General features: G+C 38.6%; 1 protein-coding gene across 7 annotated transcripts in view; it reads right to left on the bottom strand.

Moving 5' to 3' along the window:
* The window catches only part of LOC121311053 (partitioning defective 3 homolog), a 358,770-nt gene that overhangs the window by 270,016 nt on the left and 73,704 nt on the right, over positions 1-15,050 (bottom strand). The gene's annotated exons all lie outside the window — the stretch shown is intronic.

Below are 15,050 nucleotides of genomic sequence, written 5' to 3'. Positions count from 1 at the left end.
CTGTAAGAAAAAATAACTTAAAAAACAGGAAAGTAACCTAAAACATGGGTATTCAAACATCCTGTTTACTGTGGAACTCATTGTATTTGTGTCCTGTCGTTTCTTGGTGTGTTTGGGGTGACACATTGGATGTAGATAACAATACACAAAAGACAAACAGAGCTGGTAATAAAAGAGCAGATAAATAAAAACTGGTCAGTACTGGAGGCAAAATTGTTAAAACACTTTGAAAAGGAGAAATAATTTTTGAACTTTTTTTCACATCCTGTAAACACCCATTATTATATAGTCTATGTTTAATCCAAGTGCCTTACGTATTTAGATGTAGTTTCTTCTAGATGCAGATACTTTGTTGTGGTACAGCATTACTTCTTTAATCATAATGTAGTAAAACAAACTGCATGAAAGCACCAGAAGCTGGAAGTCATGTACTCCAAAGCTAACCCCCCCTTTTCCTCTAAACATTGGCTGTTAGAAAGCGTAGTTACATATCCCCATGTTGCACAGCTGCCTTTTGTGCAGACAGCACCAGTATTGTTTTTGTTCCCTATATTTAAGAAACACTATAGAAAATGTATGTTTGTTACATTATAAAAAGAAGACACACGTTATCAGTAGAATAATGGCTGGTTCTGTGGGTTTTACCAGTTAGTAATACCATCAAGAGGTTTTGGGGACAGTGGAACCAGCAATTATTTTTTGTAATATGAGAATCCAAGTGTGGTAAAACCAATACTGTGAAGTAATGGCTCTTTTATTATGAAGTCCCTATCTATGCTGCACAGGAGTGCTCTATTTGTGTTGGGCTCGTATTCAGAGCCATCTTGTTTTGAAATTGAAAGATAAAGTCTGCTACAATACTGGTCGAGCTGTGTGGTGGGTATGGTTTCTATTGCCTGTGATTCACCAGTTTTTGACAGGCAGGGCTCAGTGGATGAGTGTCAAAGACTTCTCTTCACGGGGTTCGGTTTCTCTTGCTATTGGATTAATTCCAGTGTTTCCTTGGTCGTACCATTTTCCTTTGAAAGCGTCATTACTTCACATTGTTGGTTTTAATCGAGCAAGGGGTTGGCTTTTGGGTCTGGGCAGCAGTTAGACTGAAAGCCAGCTCCATTCTACACGAGCCACACATTCTGATGTGTTTAAATGATAAACCCAACAACAATATTATTGGGTCTGAGCGATAGTACTATCTTCCCAGTGCTTTAGCATACTATACCCTGCTCCTTACACAACAGCGGCACCATACAGAGTTGATATGTATAGAACGATTTTGTAGTGGATTTTGTCAAACAAACAGAGAAGAGAAAAAAAAATGACACCTGAGGATCCTTTGAAGGTTTAAAACTACCTTTGAATTCCTGGCTAGTGAAAAAACCTTCAAACACAGCCCTAATCTATATATTAAAAATACAATTAGACACCTGCTTACTATAATTAAATGTCAAAAGATATATACTACAATGGTTAAACTGACTTCATTCCAGCCTCAAGGTAAAAAAAGTAACTTGGTTGCATAGCCAGAAGTGAGGGGGGTGTCTTAACTGTCGCAGATTTACATCATATAACATTAATAATAAAAGGGGTTAACAGGGGCACTGCAGTAACAATGGTATTTTCTTTACATTAAATCCCTTGCTAGTCTCCACTCGTCCTACAACAGGTCTGCTGAAGCCTTGGCTTCAGCAATTTTTGACAACTTCCCTTTTTTGCTTCCTAACTTCCTTCCTTCCTTCCTCCAGTGCTAACCCTACCATGACAAAGGGTGGCTCCCTGCAGAGCATCTGGAGACCAAGTAGCCACGCTCTGCAATAGACAGAGCCTGGCTTTAGAGCCTGTAGTCTGGCGCAGCAGGTCATTGCTCCAGCACGTGCTAGCTGGCTCATTTAGTAGCATTCTCCCCTTTGACTCAGGGGGCCAGTGGCACAGATCCTATGCAGGTTAAGCCTGGTACTGTTTAATGTTCCATCTCCCATGTGTGGGAGTCTGTGTGCACTGAAGTGTCCTGCTTTGGAAAAACCCCAACATGCATGCCCTGTCTGCCATCGAGATATTTTCTTTCTTTCTAAAAGAAATCAGCTGTTCTTTGCCTCAAGTCTCCCAAGAAATCAGCCTTTGCAGCCCATTGTACTGCCTCTTGGCAAAAGATCTTGAATAAACACCTTGAGATAAATGCATTCCACTTGTGTGCTGAGGCGTTGTGCCGCCATCCGACTTCAAACACTTTGTTCTACTACTTTGAAGATAAACATGATACCAAATTTGTAACACGGCAGTGCATGCATACCATTGTAAGTCAAATCGGTTACACATTACTGACAAGATAGTAAAGTTCACATTATAAATTGCCACTAGACTAGATTAAGTATGATGTCTGTACTTGTTAAGTGTAAACAAGTTTATTCTACGCCCAAAAGTACTACAGTATGATAGTTATTTTACTTTGTTATTAAATAGTGTTTTGTTAAAAACAAGGCCCAATAAAACACCATTTTTGGTACCACAGCGAATATGTGCAGAATGAAGGTACCAGAATCAAATGAATCGCTCAGCATTTTAAGTGGTGCTCTTATAATGCAAAAGCATAATTAATCATCGTAATCATTACTCATTTAATTTGACTAGTTTAGCCAGAGTGAAGTCTTTGTTTTATGAAACAGAATTCTAGCTACAACCTCCAAGCAGTAAGGGTAAAGCAATCACCACTGTGGTGTTAGGAATGTATAGGTAGAAAACTAGTTGAGCTTACTTTGTCATTATGATTTCTCCATGATTAAATAAAAAACTGAGATGGTTTAATGATGCCAATTACAAAATTAAACGACAGGCGGAGCACTTGGAAACAAAACCTGAAAACAAAATATCTGTTCTGGGATATTTAGAAGCATTTGACTTTTGCATTTGAAGTAAGTGGGACACTTCAAGGTTTATTTCAGAAAGGGCGTAACTGACACTGGTAGTTGAGTTGAGGGTTGTGTCGAGTTCATAGGGATGCGGTTTGCAAAGAGCTTCGCAGCTGGCCAATCACATTAATAGAAGTCAAACGCACAGTCATGAGTATGTCAGAACACAGCCAAACAGCCTATCAAAATCGACTGGTCAGTAAAAAACTGAGCTGCAACCCTCTGAACTACACACTGGTTATTATGCGATTACAACTCATGCAGCTAAACTCTCTCCGCCTTGTCAACCCACTTAAGCTCATTTTATTGCTGAATTTGATTTTATAATTAAGATCACACACACACACACACACACACACGAAACCAAGTGAGCAATTAGCATTCATGCTTGATCTACTGAAGTCTGTGGTGTGTCTAATGTTGTTAAATAAACAGACTTAACCTCGAAAAGCTGGCTGTTTTCCATAAACTAAAACTGGAACCACAAGAAGAACTGTTCTAGTTCATTGGTATTAGTATAGTCATCATGATTTCATGAATGTACTGCATTTAAAGTATGTGTGACAGTAGAGAGTGCTACTTTCTCACAGCCGCGTTCACTGTTTCATTTGAAATGGGAATGTACTTCAGTTTGGTAAACTAACCTACGAATGCCATGAATGTTTGCTCAGGTTGACGTTCAAATGATCAGTGGTTTGGTTTGAAGTGGGTGTCCTGTAAACCTGCTGCTCAGGATCAGATGGAGGGATGGGATTATTCAACCACATAGACCCCAGTCTGCAGCATATTTTTAACCCATTACCACCCCATAACCAACATGAACAGCCTCAATACCACACAGGCAGCAGCCATGACTGGACTCAAACAGCCCGTTGAATTTCAGCAGGGCCTTGTAAATTGAGAGACAATGTCTCATTATCAATTCTACAGGTCGGGTATCATTAATCTAAACTTAGAAACACTGTTACACCTTCTGGATTTTGTGTATGTCAAAAAAACCACATAGTACCTCCAGGGGTAACCTGGCAACAGTAAACACCAATCTTTACAATCGTATAATTGTTTTATGAAAATTAAAATAATGACATGTATAATAAATACATCTTCTAACATCTTTGAGATCAGTTGTCATCTAGTGTGCATTTGGCTTAGGTTTTTTTTTTTTTTTTTTTTAGACTGCATTAAACATGCCATACTTAAAGTATTTTATCTAAGAGTCGTCAGGTTTGTACAGTAATAATGCAAATCAACAATATTGAAATTAGTGGAAGAGGGGTAACCATATTATTAAAAATAAATAAATAAAAATAACTAAGATTTTTTTTGGTCTAGGTGTGGCTCATGTAACAATGGCCTAGATTTTGCACCCTAGGAAATGTTCATAGTTCACTGTTAAATCACTCTGGTACTTCAGCTGGCTGTTTCAAATTAAGCAGTTCCACTGAAACTAAAAACCTCCCACAGAAGAAAAAAACCAATTAAATAAAGAAATTAAATTAAAAAAAAGACAGTAGTAAAAGTGCCACGAAATCTACAAGCTGCATTTTTAAAAAGCGAGTGACTAGACCATTACAAATGACACGAGGCTCATCTGTGGCTCATTCTGAGCTTTGAGCCCTAACAAGAGGAAGCAGTGCCTGGTACAGGTACGTGAAGGAGGCTTTGGAGACGCGGATGATCAATTAGCACAGACCAGAACGTCTGCAATCAACCCACCGCAGTTCCTTAGCAACATCCACAGAGCATTTCCTCAACAGAATCAAGACTCAAATTCTCATTTAGCTTTGTGAAACACCAAGCCCTCGGGTTGGTTTTGAACTGAAGACACAATAAATAGAACTAAAGCATCACTTCTGAATGGCTTAAAACAGAACAGTGATGCCAGTTACACCTCATCAAGTTTCACTGAAATACATATATTAGGTAGTACTGCAAACACAAATATATTATATAGTCTCAAACTGGGGCCACAAAGGTTGCCCAAAGGGTCCACATGAAGGTCTGAAAACAATATTTAAATGTTCAGAAATATAGGTCTTGTGATATTGTATGCACAACCAATATACTGTACATAAAACAGCTGCTTCAATATAGGGGTTTTCTTTTCCTGTACAAAAACAAAAGTGGTATTTGACGGGCATTGTGATACTTAGAGATATTACACTGTAGTTCTCAGTACCCACCACCCCCCAAACAAAAACAATGCTGAGAACCTCTCCCCTAAAAGACGTTACTTGATGAAAATCTCCAGATGAAGACCCCTGAAAAAAATCTGCTATAGGTTTCCTGTTTTATAACAAATATCCTTAGTAGCATTTCCATTGCAGTGGAGGTTAAAAAGACACTCTCCCCATTACAGAAGACACTGACATTTAAAAAGACATTAACATTATAGGATAAACCAGACATACTCCATCACTGTACATGACTGCAGTTAGCCTGAAAAGGGTAGGAAACGAGACACCCAGGTCTGAGAAGTTTGAACCACGTTAGCTTTTTCAGCAGCTGAAAATGCACTACACAGCAGAATGCAATGTGTGTTCCCATCATGGCACCAGCCAGGTGGGGTGTAAAAGTCTTAGTAGAATCCAGATGACCATTAACATGAACTGTATCTTCATTTTAAATTAACATTCACAGTGTCCCATAAGTCCTACATCATTTACACAAATCAATGTGTGGTGCAGACAGTCAACAGGATATATTAGCGCATCATAAAATAGGCGGAATATAGCTTTTGCCTCGGATGCCTGGCTTATGGAAGCCCCTGTATTTTGCTATTAGAAAGTGAATGATTTGTGCTTTTGAGAGCTGGGTGCATTCACAGAGACATAGTCTGTTCCTGTAATCCAACTGGGGTGGAAACAGCAGCTGTGTGGCTGTCTCAAGACTCTCTGTGCTGTGTTAGAGAGCAAGATGCTCTGTTCTTTTGGGAATGGGACTGCTTCAATTAAAAACAAACTGCTTTACCTTCACCTTTAACAAAACTCAAAGTACTACAAGGGATTGCAAATGGTTTATTATTATTATTATTATTATTATTATTATTATTATTATTATTATTATTATAGTAGATTTAATCAATTTGTGACTCAAATATCCTCAATCTACATAAAAAATTGCTTTCACCCGACTCCTGTGGTGTCCTTATTCAATAAAATAGTTTTATCAGATGTAAAGATTATTTCTACTCCTCATCTTTGTATGACTCTTGTAAGTCACTGCTGTCGTCTACTTGCTCTGGCTGAATAAAGCCTTTGCCTTAATCATTGCACCACAGTGACCCCTGCTGCCTATTTAGCATATTGACTCCACTGAAGAATAATACCATCAATGCAGATCAACGCCACCAGAAGCCTGTCAAAACAAGTCTGATGTACAGTATGTAGCAGGAGGAGACGGTTCAACCACAAACAAGCTTTTCAAGTGTAACAGCTTTTTTTTATTTGTATTTTAAGGAAAATGCATATCATTATTTCTGATGGTTCATATCTGACTGCAATCAAAAATGAGACAGGGTTAAGCCCAATTCTGTTCCAGGCTGGAATCAAAAAAATCACATGCAGCTGGTTTATTGTTAAATGTGAAATCCTTGCCTAACAGCGGCAAGGAAGGAGAGATTCCAGCTGATTTGTTTAGAAGAAATCAGAGGGACTCGCTCAGCACTCCCGCAGTGGTGAAAAAGACAGGGAGATCTTCCCAGAATGTCCCAAGAGATTCAACAGATGAGTGAAGTCATGCAAAGCTCCCTGGATGACGAGTCCCATGCCTGCCCATTTAAGAAATACAGCCCGCTTCATTAGTGCCCAGGTTAATTACATGTTTATCCACTGGATGACGAGTCCCATGCCTGCCCATTTAAGAAATACAGCCCGCTTCATTAGTGCCCAGGTTATATACATGTTTATCCACTGGATGACGAGTCCCATGCCTGCCCATTTAAGAAATACAGCCCGCTTCATTAGTGCCCAGGTTATATACGCATACATGTTTATCCACTGGATGCCAATTGTTTGCTGGATAGGTGGTTACAGAGATGCTGAGAAACATATGAGAATATATGACATGGGTGCACAGTAGTGATAGGGAGGGGGTATTACTTAGAAAAAATCCACCCTCTAATTCAAGGCTTTACTATACATAGAGTGAGCTGCAGTCTAGGTCACTTCCCAGTCTCTAAAGACACTTCACACAGTGAACCTTCATTCCAATAAATCTGACTACTCTAGGTCGTATAGTCAAAATACTTTGTTGGACTTTTGCTTGTGATGGGTCTCCATCATTAAAACTGACAATTAATCTGTAACCTGCATATAAAATAGTTTACTTACTGTACAGATCTCCTAGGAGAAAACACTTTCTTATTGTAGAACATGTTGATCATGTTGTTTTCAAACACCACCTCTAGTGTCAGATTGAGTGCCTGTTTAGCTTGTGCCACTTGACCACATATAAACTAATTCAGCTGTGTTGCTCAAATGAAAGCTGCATGCATGACATGCTATCATGTTTCAATATGAATATTAAACCAGCAGTACAAAAACCAAGACTGCTGGTAATATGCCTTCCCTGGTTACAGGGGTTAAAACGTTTCAATAGTGTAATATTATATATATTCTAAATCAGTGAGAGTGGAAAAGAGAAAATAAGTGGTATATACAGTATGTGTACTTTGCCATCAAGTTATAAACTGGTTTCAAATTGCTCAAGCTGTATTTTGATATGTACTTCCCACCATTGGAAACACTGAAGAAGAAAAAAATTACACACAGCATATGGGCTACAGCAGAAACTCACACAGTAAGATACTCTCTTCCTACCTGCTTCATTTAAAAAGACCAGCTTAAATAAAAACATCCATCACTGTCCGTCCCTTTCAATTTGAAGAGCTTAAAGATTTTTTCCTGTTATTACAATCATAGTTCTTAATCGAAGGATTACATTACTTTACAGATAACAAAAAGAATGATTAAATGCTACCTACAGTTCACTTTGAAATAACACACAGTCTAATTACAGTTCTGAATATCACAGGTAAATTGTGCTTTAATGAAAACGGAGCGAGGAGAGAGGGGATACAATGCACAGGGTTTCACCTGTTGCAAAATTAGCCAACTGTGGCTTCTGGAGAAACTGTGAATCCCCAGGTATCTACTGGGTCCTAATGAAACCCACGAGACCCTCACCATGCACAGAGTCAAAGCCCTGGGGAGCAGAATGAAAAGCGGAGTTCACAGGCAGCCAGCAGTTTGCCAGATACGAAAAGCAAAAACAGTTTCTTACATATTACATACACACACACAATTTTATTATTATATATATATATATATATATATATATATATATATATATATATATATATATATATATATATGGATTGTTGTATTTTTTGTATATAAATGATAATTACAGTTGTGTCTTTGCATGACATTAAACTGTTTTGTGCACATGACCTCCTTACTAATATTTACATTTATGAAATCATTTTGGAAAACAGGTTTTGTTCTTTTCTTGAAATTGATATAAACAAAACAGACCTTAATACATTTCTACCTGCCATATATTTATTTATTCAATCAATAAATATTTTGTTTCAAACCCCCCCAAAAAATCATGCTGCTTTACACACACTCACATATCCAGAAAACAAACCAACGTGAAAGATCTTCCACCACAGATATAAATGTTCAAATTGACCGAGTTCAGAGTGAAAGAGGCATGCAGCTACTTTAATAAGACTCAGATCTGATTACCCAGACTGACCCAGTTTAGAAAGTTCACCCTGGGGGCTCCAGCATAGGAAACAATCCTGCACACGCTCAACCGAACATCTAAATTAGCAGCCAAATGGAAGGGCATTGTCATGTTTCAGATCTGCACGCACAGGACGAGACTCATAACACACGTGACAGGCGTCCCTGTCAAATTAAAATGTCACCCCTGCTCATGCTGAACTCAAACTCAAATCGGACAGGTAAACCCCTTGCAAATTACAACCAGTGTACCGTTCCACATGGACACCAAGAGTCCCGGACTCTGCACCACCACCCTGGATCCAAATAAACTGCAGCCAAAGTCACATTATTTCAAACTTACAGCTGCTTTATCCAACTGCTTTATTATTGGATGGATGACAAATTATGAACAGCCAGCACTTATCCTGGAGATATATTAATCACAAGGCATGACACAGTTAAGAATGAAATGAACTGCTTTCCTTCAACCACATCAGATGTCTGATTCAGGAATTAAAGTTGACAGCGCTTTTGTAATCGTTTTTAATAGCTTCTTTATCACAAAGAAAGCAATCCATCAAACGGTTATTGTGTTGTTTCCTAGCTTGGGAGACAAAGAAAAAAAAACATGGCAGGTATTTCCAATCGTATCCTAATGACAGAAATGAAACATCTACCAAAGACCTACTCAATCCCCCCTCCCCTCCTGCTCCATTCCTTTATTTCTCTACATTAATTATGTACATGGTAGGAACTGACAGAGGGTTTACAATATGAATAAGTCGTCACGTCTGTGAGATGAGGCCGAAATTGATCTTCGCAATTCCCTGTTGCACCAGAGTATTAGGGCTATGTAACCAAGTTTGTATTCGGGAACAGATGCTAAATAAGAATTGCAACAGCAGTGGGCAAATTAAGCTTACACTCTTGGCGCCAACGTGTTTGCCAGAGACTGGCTTGTATTAATGTTTTCACAAAGAGTTGATTTTCGCCTTTCTTCTACTTTACTTGGCTATTTTCTTTGCTCAGAGGTCACTTTTGCAATTTTCTCTTCTGCCCAGAACGACTCAAGTGCCACCCTCTGTGCCGAGTTGCCAGTGGCAGAATGCTAGAAGAGAAAGAATGGAACAAAAAGAACAGCCAGTAGTTCCCGTTCGAAAGTAAACTCTTTAATGAGGCGAAAGTGTCTGCAGGCTCTCAGTATGTATGGGGATTTTAATTTGTAGTGAAAGCAGGAGTGGCTTTGTCACAAACTTGTGTTTGTGTGGAGTGCTTGGTTCAGTCTTGGTATGATGGTTCGTCTCTGTGGCGAGTTTACTGGGCTATTGTGGAATGACAAAACAAGCTTGAAAAGTAGAATTAGAAAACAATGAAGCTGAAACAACTACAGACACAAATAAAGATCCAAACAGACAAATTTGGATTTTGCAGGGGTTCTGATTCAAACTTTTTCATGTAATATCTTATTGAGCTATACCATGTTCTACAATACATATTGCATGGGTTTCCAAGAGCAGAAAGATTCGTTAAGCACGCAAAACTCTATATCAATGAACTAAAAGACAATTACAAAATCAACAAACTGACTCCATCAGATGAAGAATGCAAGACCAAGTAAAACAATAAATAAATAAATAAATAGATAAATGCTGAATCGTTGCTTGCGTTTCAGTAGCCTCTTTCACTGGCAAATTGTGCCCTGCTATTAAGACTGAACGTCAAGGGAATGCTGACAGGAGAATTATTCCAGGAAAGCAGTGCTTCAAGCGGATCTGCTCAATGATCACTTGATGCGAGGCATTAGTGACAACATTGTATTCTCGCTTTTAAATGTCATCCTGCAGTGATATGTTCATAGTGATTACTGTGCCAGGGTGTTGACTAATCAAAAGCAAAGCGTTCTGTGCCAATGTACATTAAACCCTGGCATAGCCACCACACAACACCAGCTTCTCGTATTTCTATTTTCTTCATTCGCCTTTGCTGTCCTGAATTTCATTGATAACTCTTCTGCTGTTTCATACAGTTTCCAAATTCTTAAATCTAAAATTTGCACGGCGTGATGGAGGACCAGTATCAGTTGAAAGAATAACAATAATATACACTGGGAGGACAATGCCAGCAAGTAACTCCTTTACTATTCAACATAAAACAGGGTTCTTCTACTTTCAAGCCAAGTGACCAACAGGCCCTTCTGCAACAGACAATGCTCCTTTTTGTTTCTTAAATGTTGTTTTGTTTTCTGAAGCATTTGCAAAAGTAGCAGGTCATGCAGTATGAGAGCCAGGCTTTTTTTTTTTTTCTTTTCTGCATTAATAATATACGACAGTTTTTGAGAGTCCCTTTTTTCACTGAAATAATAAAATGCAACACCTAACAAACTGGTACTGCTTAGCTTCTTCATCAAGAAATGTGTGCATACCAATAACAATACACACAGAACAGTGACACACTGGTGAGAGTCCTGAAGATGTGTCAAGTGTCTAATGAAAAGTGAATTTGTACATACAGCCATGTCGACATTTTAGCGCAGTGGCAATGGCCAGACTGCAGGCAACACCTTCACCTCTGTGCCAGTAGAGCAAAGGTTATAATGATCCATCCACTACACACACAGCTACACGGTTACAGTGTGCAATAATGAATGAACCACCGTTGCTTAGGAGTAGGCCGGGTTGTAAACCTACAGCAGGTCCCCACAGTACATCTATCCCAGCATGGAGTGAACCCTTCCACCCAGCACATTCCCTACATTACCCCTTCCACATAACATGCAGTCTACTGGAGAAAAGGGGAAGCTTTCAGGGACAACGCAACAAAAACAGTAAGCTATAGCAGTAGGTATAAAGAAACGTCAAACTAATTTTATATTTCACAGAGAGGTTACTGTACCTTATAGGCCCATTAACCTCTCTGTAGAATATAACGTTCTACTTAAATAAACCAACGAAGATCCATCAGAAAATACCCTAATGGTTAGTAATCATCAAGAGGCATTGTATTTATCATACTTGGTTTCCCATGTTTCTAAAGTGTCCTACAAATTTATTGGTGTACTTATATATTCTTTTACTATAGGGCATGTATAAGCAACTCGAGCAAGTCCTTATTCCAAGTAATGATGTCCTTAATTATTCAATTAAACCCCTGACCAGAGTCTGAAGCACATAATCATTTATTATACATATAAACCTGTAATGGAACGGCACTCCAAGCACAGAGTTGCCTACCCATGCTAGTTTTGCAAATTAGTAGTGCCAATTAATACTAATAGGAGCCCATGAAACCAGACCAAAATGTGACAAGTTTGCCAACCTCTGTATTTATTAATCGATTGAGTAAAACTTTGACATCTGTATTAAATTACTAGAGCTATCTCATTTATAGGTGTCCCACTATATTACAATATTGATTAAAAATGCCATGCTACAGTACCTATACAACACATGCTGGCTATTAGGAGAACTGCAATTGACAACACGTATGACACCAATCTGGCTCACTGGAAATTCTTCTATTTCTGTTTTGAAAATAAAAAAGATTGATCTAAGATTGATGTTGCAGAAACACACATTCAACCTCATTTTAACAGAGCCACTGAAAACCAGCAGCTAGAAATTAACAATGCAAGCAATTGCTCCCTCTGCAGGGTAAATCCAAAACACAACAGAACTGATGAGACATCAAAACCTCTCCTTCATACAAGCACACAAATGAACATGTTAAATGGAGGTAGCCGCCACTGAAGACATAGCATTTCTATGAAGACCAGGAAGGTCGCTGGACACCTGTACTGAAGGGAGACACAGTGCAGTACCCTTCCACAGAACAGCATGGACAGTGCAGTTTGCTACTTTTGTATTTCAAAAACTTCAAAAGAATCATCTGAAGAGAGTCAATCAGTACTTTTTAACCTAACGGTTTAGCACACACTTCTACAAGAGAGACAGAGAGAGAGAAAGAGCTTTGTTATCCTTTAGTACCTTGAAGGCTCTTGCCTCTGGTTGAGACAGAAGAGAAGCCAGCGGGGCGTCTGATCCATCAGCGCCACTCAGCCACTTACCACAGCTGACCCAAATACTCTGCCGTCAGCGGGCTGTCGCTTTCAAACAGACTGAACCTACATAGGCAGTTTTGGAAATGGTTTGATGTAGAAAAAATCAATCCTGACATCTGTCAAGGAAGACACATTTCCGTACCCAGCAGTGTCGTGTTTCATGGCCCATTTTTTGTCTCAGATGTCCATGGAAAATTGCTCCATCCCAAAAACAAATTCTCCCCCCTGCTGCTTTGAAAAAAAAATTAATAAATAAGATAATTTTGTAACTGCGTAACTACTTGAGGGTGTAGTGCCCCTTCTATTACACTGAGAGCCAGACTGAAGTCAGAAGACACCGCCCCATTTGAATTTATTTATATACTCAGTTATTTGTTAGAGGAGCTCATTTTATTTGGGCATCTTCGAGCGTTCTGCCTTGTTTTTAGTACCTGCCTAATTAGGAATAATTGTTATACCCAGATGGACAGCCATCCACTTTACACACTAGATATTTCTTCTTTTATTATGTTACTTAATCTGAATTAAAAAAAAATTACTAAACGGTTAATGCACTGTGTGTCATAGTAGCATTTAAAGCATTATAAATCAAGTGCAGAGCCACGACAAAAAGCCTTCAATAAATATCACAAATGGACAATAATGTTACCATTCCCCAATCATTTCTCAGCTGAACATAAGCTTGGTTCATACACTAGACTCATGTCTCCATGAGATTGACATTTACCCACTGAACTAATAAGATTATCTATTACTTTTTATCTATCTGAAATGTAATATTTAAACACTTCCACTTTAATGATCTTTCCCGATTTTCAATTCCCTGATCAACTATAAATGAATGGATACTTTCCAGTTTGTGACACAATATATAGTGCAGCCTCCTCCCAGTACACAATGTTCGGACATATTCAGAAACATTAATTTAAGGCCTATATGTAATGCATATTTGTTTAATGCAATTATTACGTTATTAAAAGTTTTGATAATTAAGCGTGCTGAAAGTAGGCCAGATACAAACCTCTTGGTGTATTTTAACGTGTTTTGTTGTATTGACAATCTACAAGTTTGAGATGAAACAATAAATTATTTGATAATGATACTTATTGCTTTTATTGTTCATTTTTAAAAACATTTTAGAAGTTTGCATTACTATTATTAGTATTGTGCTGAAAGGCTAGCCTACACGACTGTGTTCTGATATCTACAGGCTACCTTTTAGTGGATTTACCCATTATTATTAGTATTATTAACAATGGTAGATCTGATGCTGTTGTTAAATATAAATTCGTACTTCTGCTTGTATGCACTGGTTAATAATATCCTTCTTAACCAGTGCATATAAAAAGACAGTAATAATACTTTTGCTTTATACTTGAGGATGTGCAATACAATGTAATTCTGTTATAAAAACAACTTTGTTACTTAGTTCCCACTGACACACAACCTTTTAACAAAGTTGCTGGAATGTTTAAATTGAATTAGAATGTTGCTACAAGGCTGTGTTAGCAGCTTCTCAATGACCACATAAAGCATGTGAAGCTAGTGATCTAATATAAACACCAGTCTCCAATAATCGTCGGTCATCAATACGTGCCGTGTCCGAGGCATTTAATTGAAGTTTTACAGTAATTAAACACAGTAAACATTAGCAACATAGTAAGTGCCAAGGAAAATGACAAGTGTGTTTGCTTTTACTGCACTCCAATTGCAACTTACATTCTAAAGAAGCTCAGGTATGCAGAGCTGTGGAGCTGTTGGTGTGACAGTGCTGACATGCTGAGTGTGGAGATAAACCGAAGGCCAGGTAACCCAATAACTTTCCATTCATTTTGTCCTCCTGGTTTTCTTTCACAGAGGCAATTCCATTTCCATTCCCCCTTTTCATGATTCTCATGACCTGCTTGATGTGGAAATGCCAGACATTTGAGAGTGTTTGATAGGTGCTGTATTGGAGAAGCACCTCTGGCAATCATAAAATTAAACACATTTATCAATGTAAGGGGAGAAGTGTCAATCTTCCAGGGTTTTGTGGGTTCTCACTGGCCTTCAAAGGACCCCCTCCCAATGGGTTAAAAGCAGTCTTTTCTGCAATCTCACTGAGAACATGCTAGTAAACGTGAGGATTTATAACCAGCTTGTACAGCACTCTGTGGCACAGCATTGCTTTATAACCAGTTTATACAGAGCTTGGTGGCACAGCATTGCTTTATACCCAGCTTGTATAGCGCTCTGTGGCACAGCATTGCTTTACACCCAGCTTGTACAGCACTCTGTGGCACAGCATTGCTTTATACCCAGCTTGTACAGCACTCTGTGGCACAGCATTGCTTTATATCCAGCTTGTACAGCACT

This window comes from Polyodon spathula, chromosome 3 (assembly GCF_017654505.1).
Source record: "Polyodon spathula isolate WHYD16114869_AA chromosome 3, ASM1765450v1, whole genome shotgun sequence".
Lineage (NCBI taxonomy): Eukaryota > Metazoa > Chordata > Actinopteri > Acipenseriformes > Polyodontidae > Polyodon > Polyodon spathula.
The sequence above is the reverse complement of the archived record's forward strand: the minus strand, read 5'-3'. Positions and strand labels throughout refer to the sequence as shown.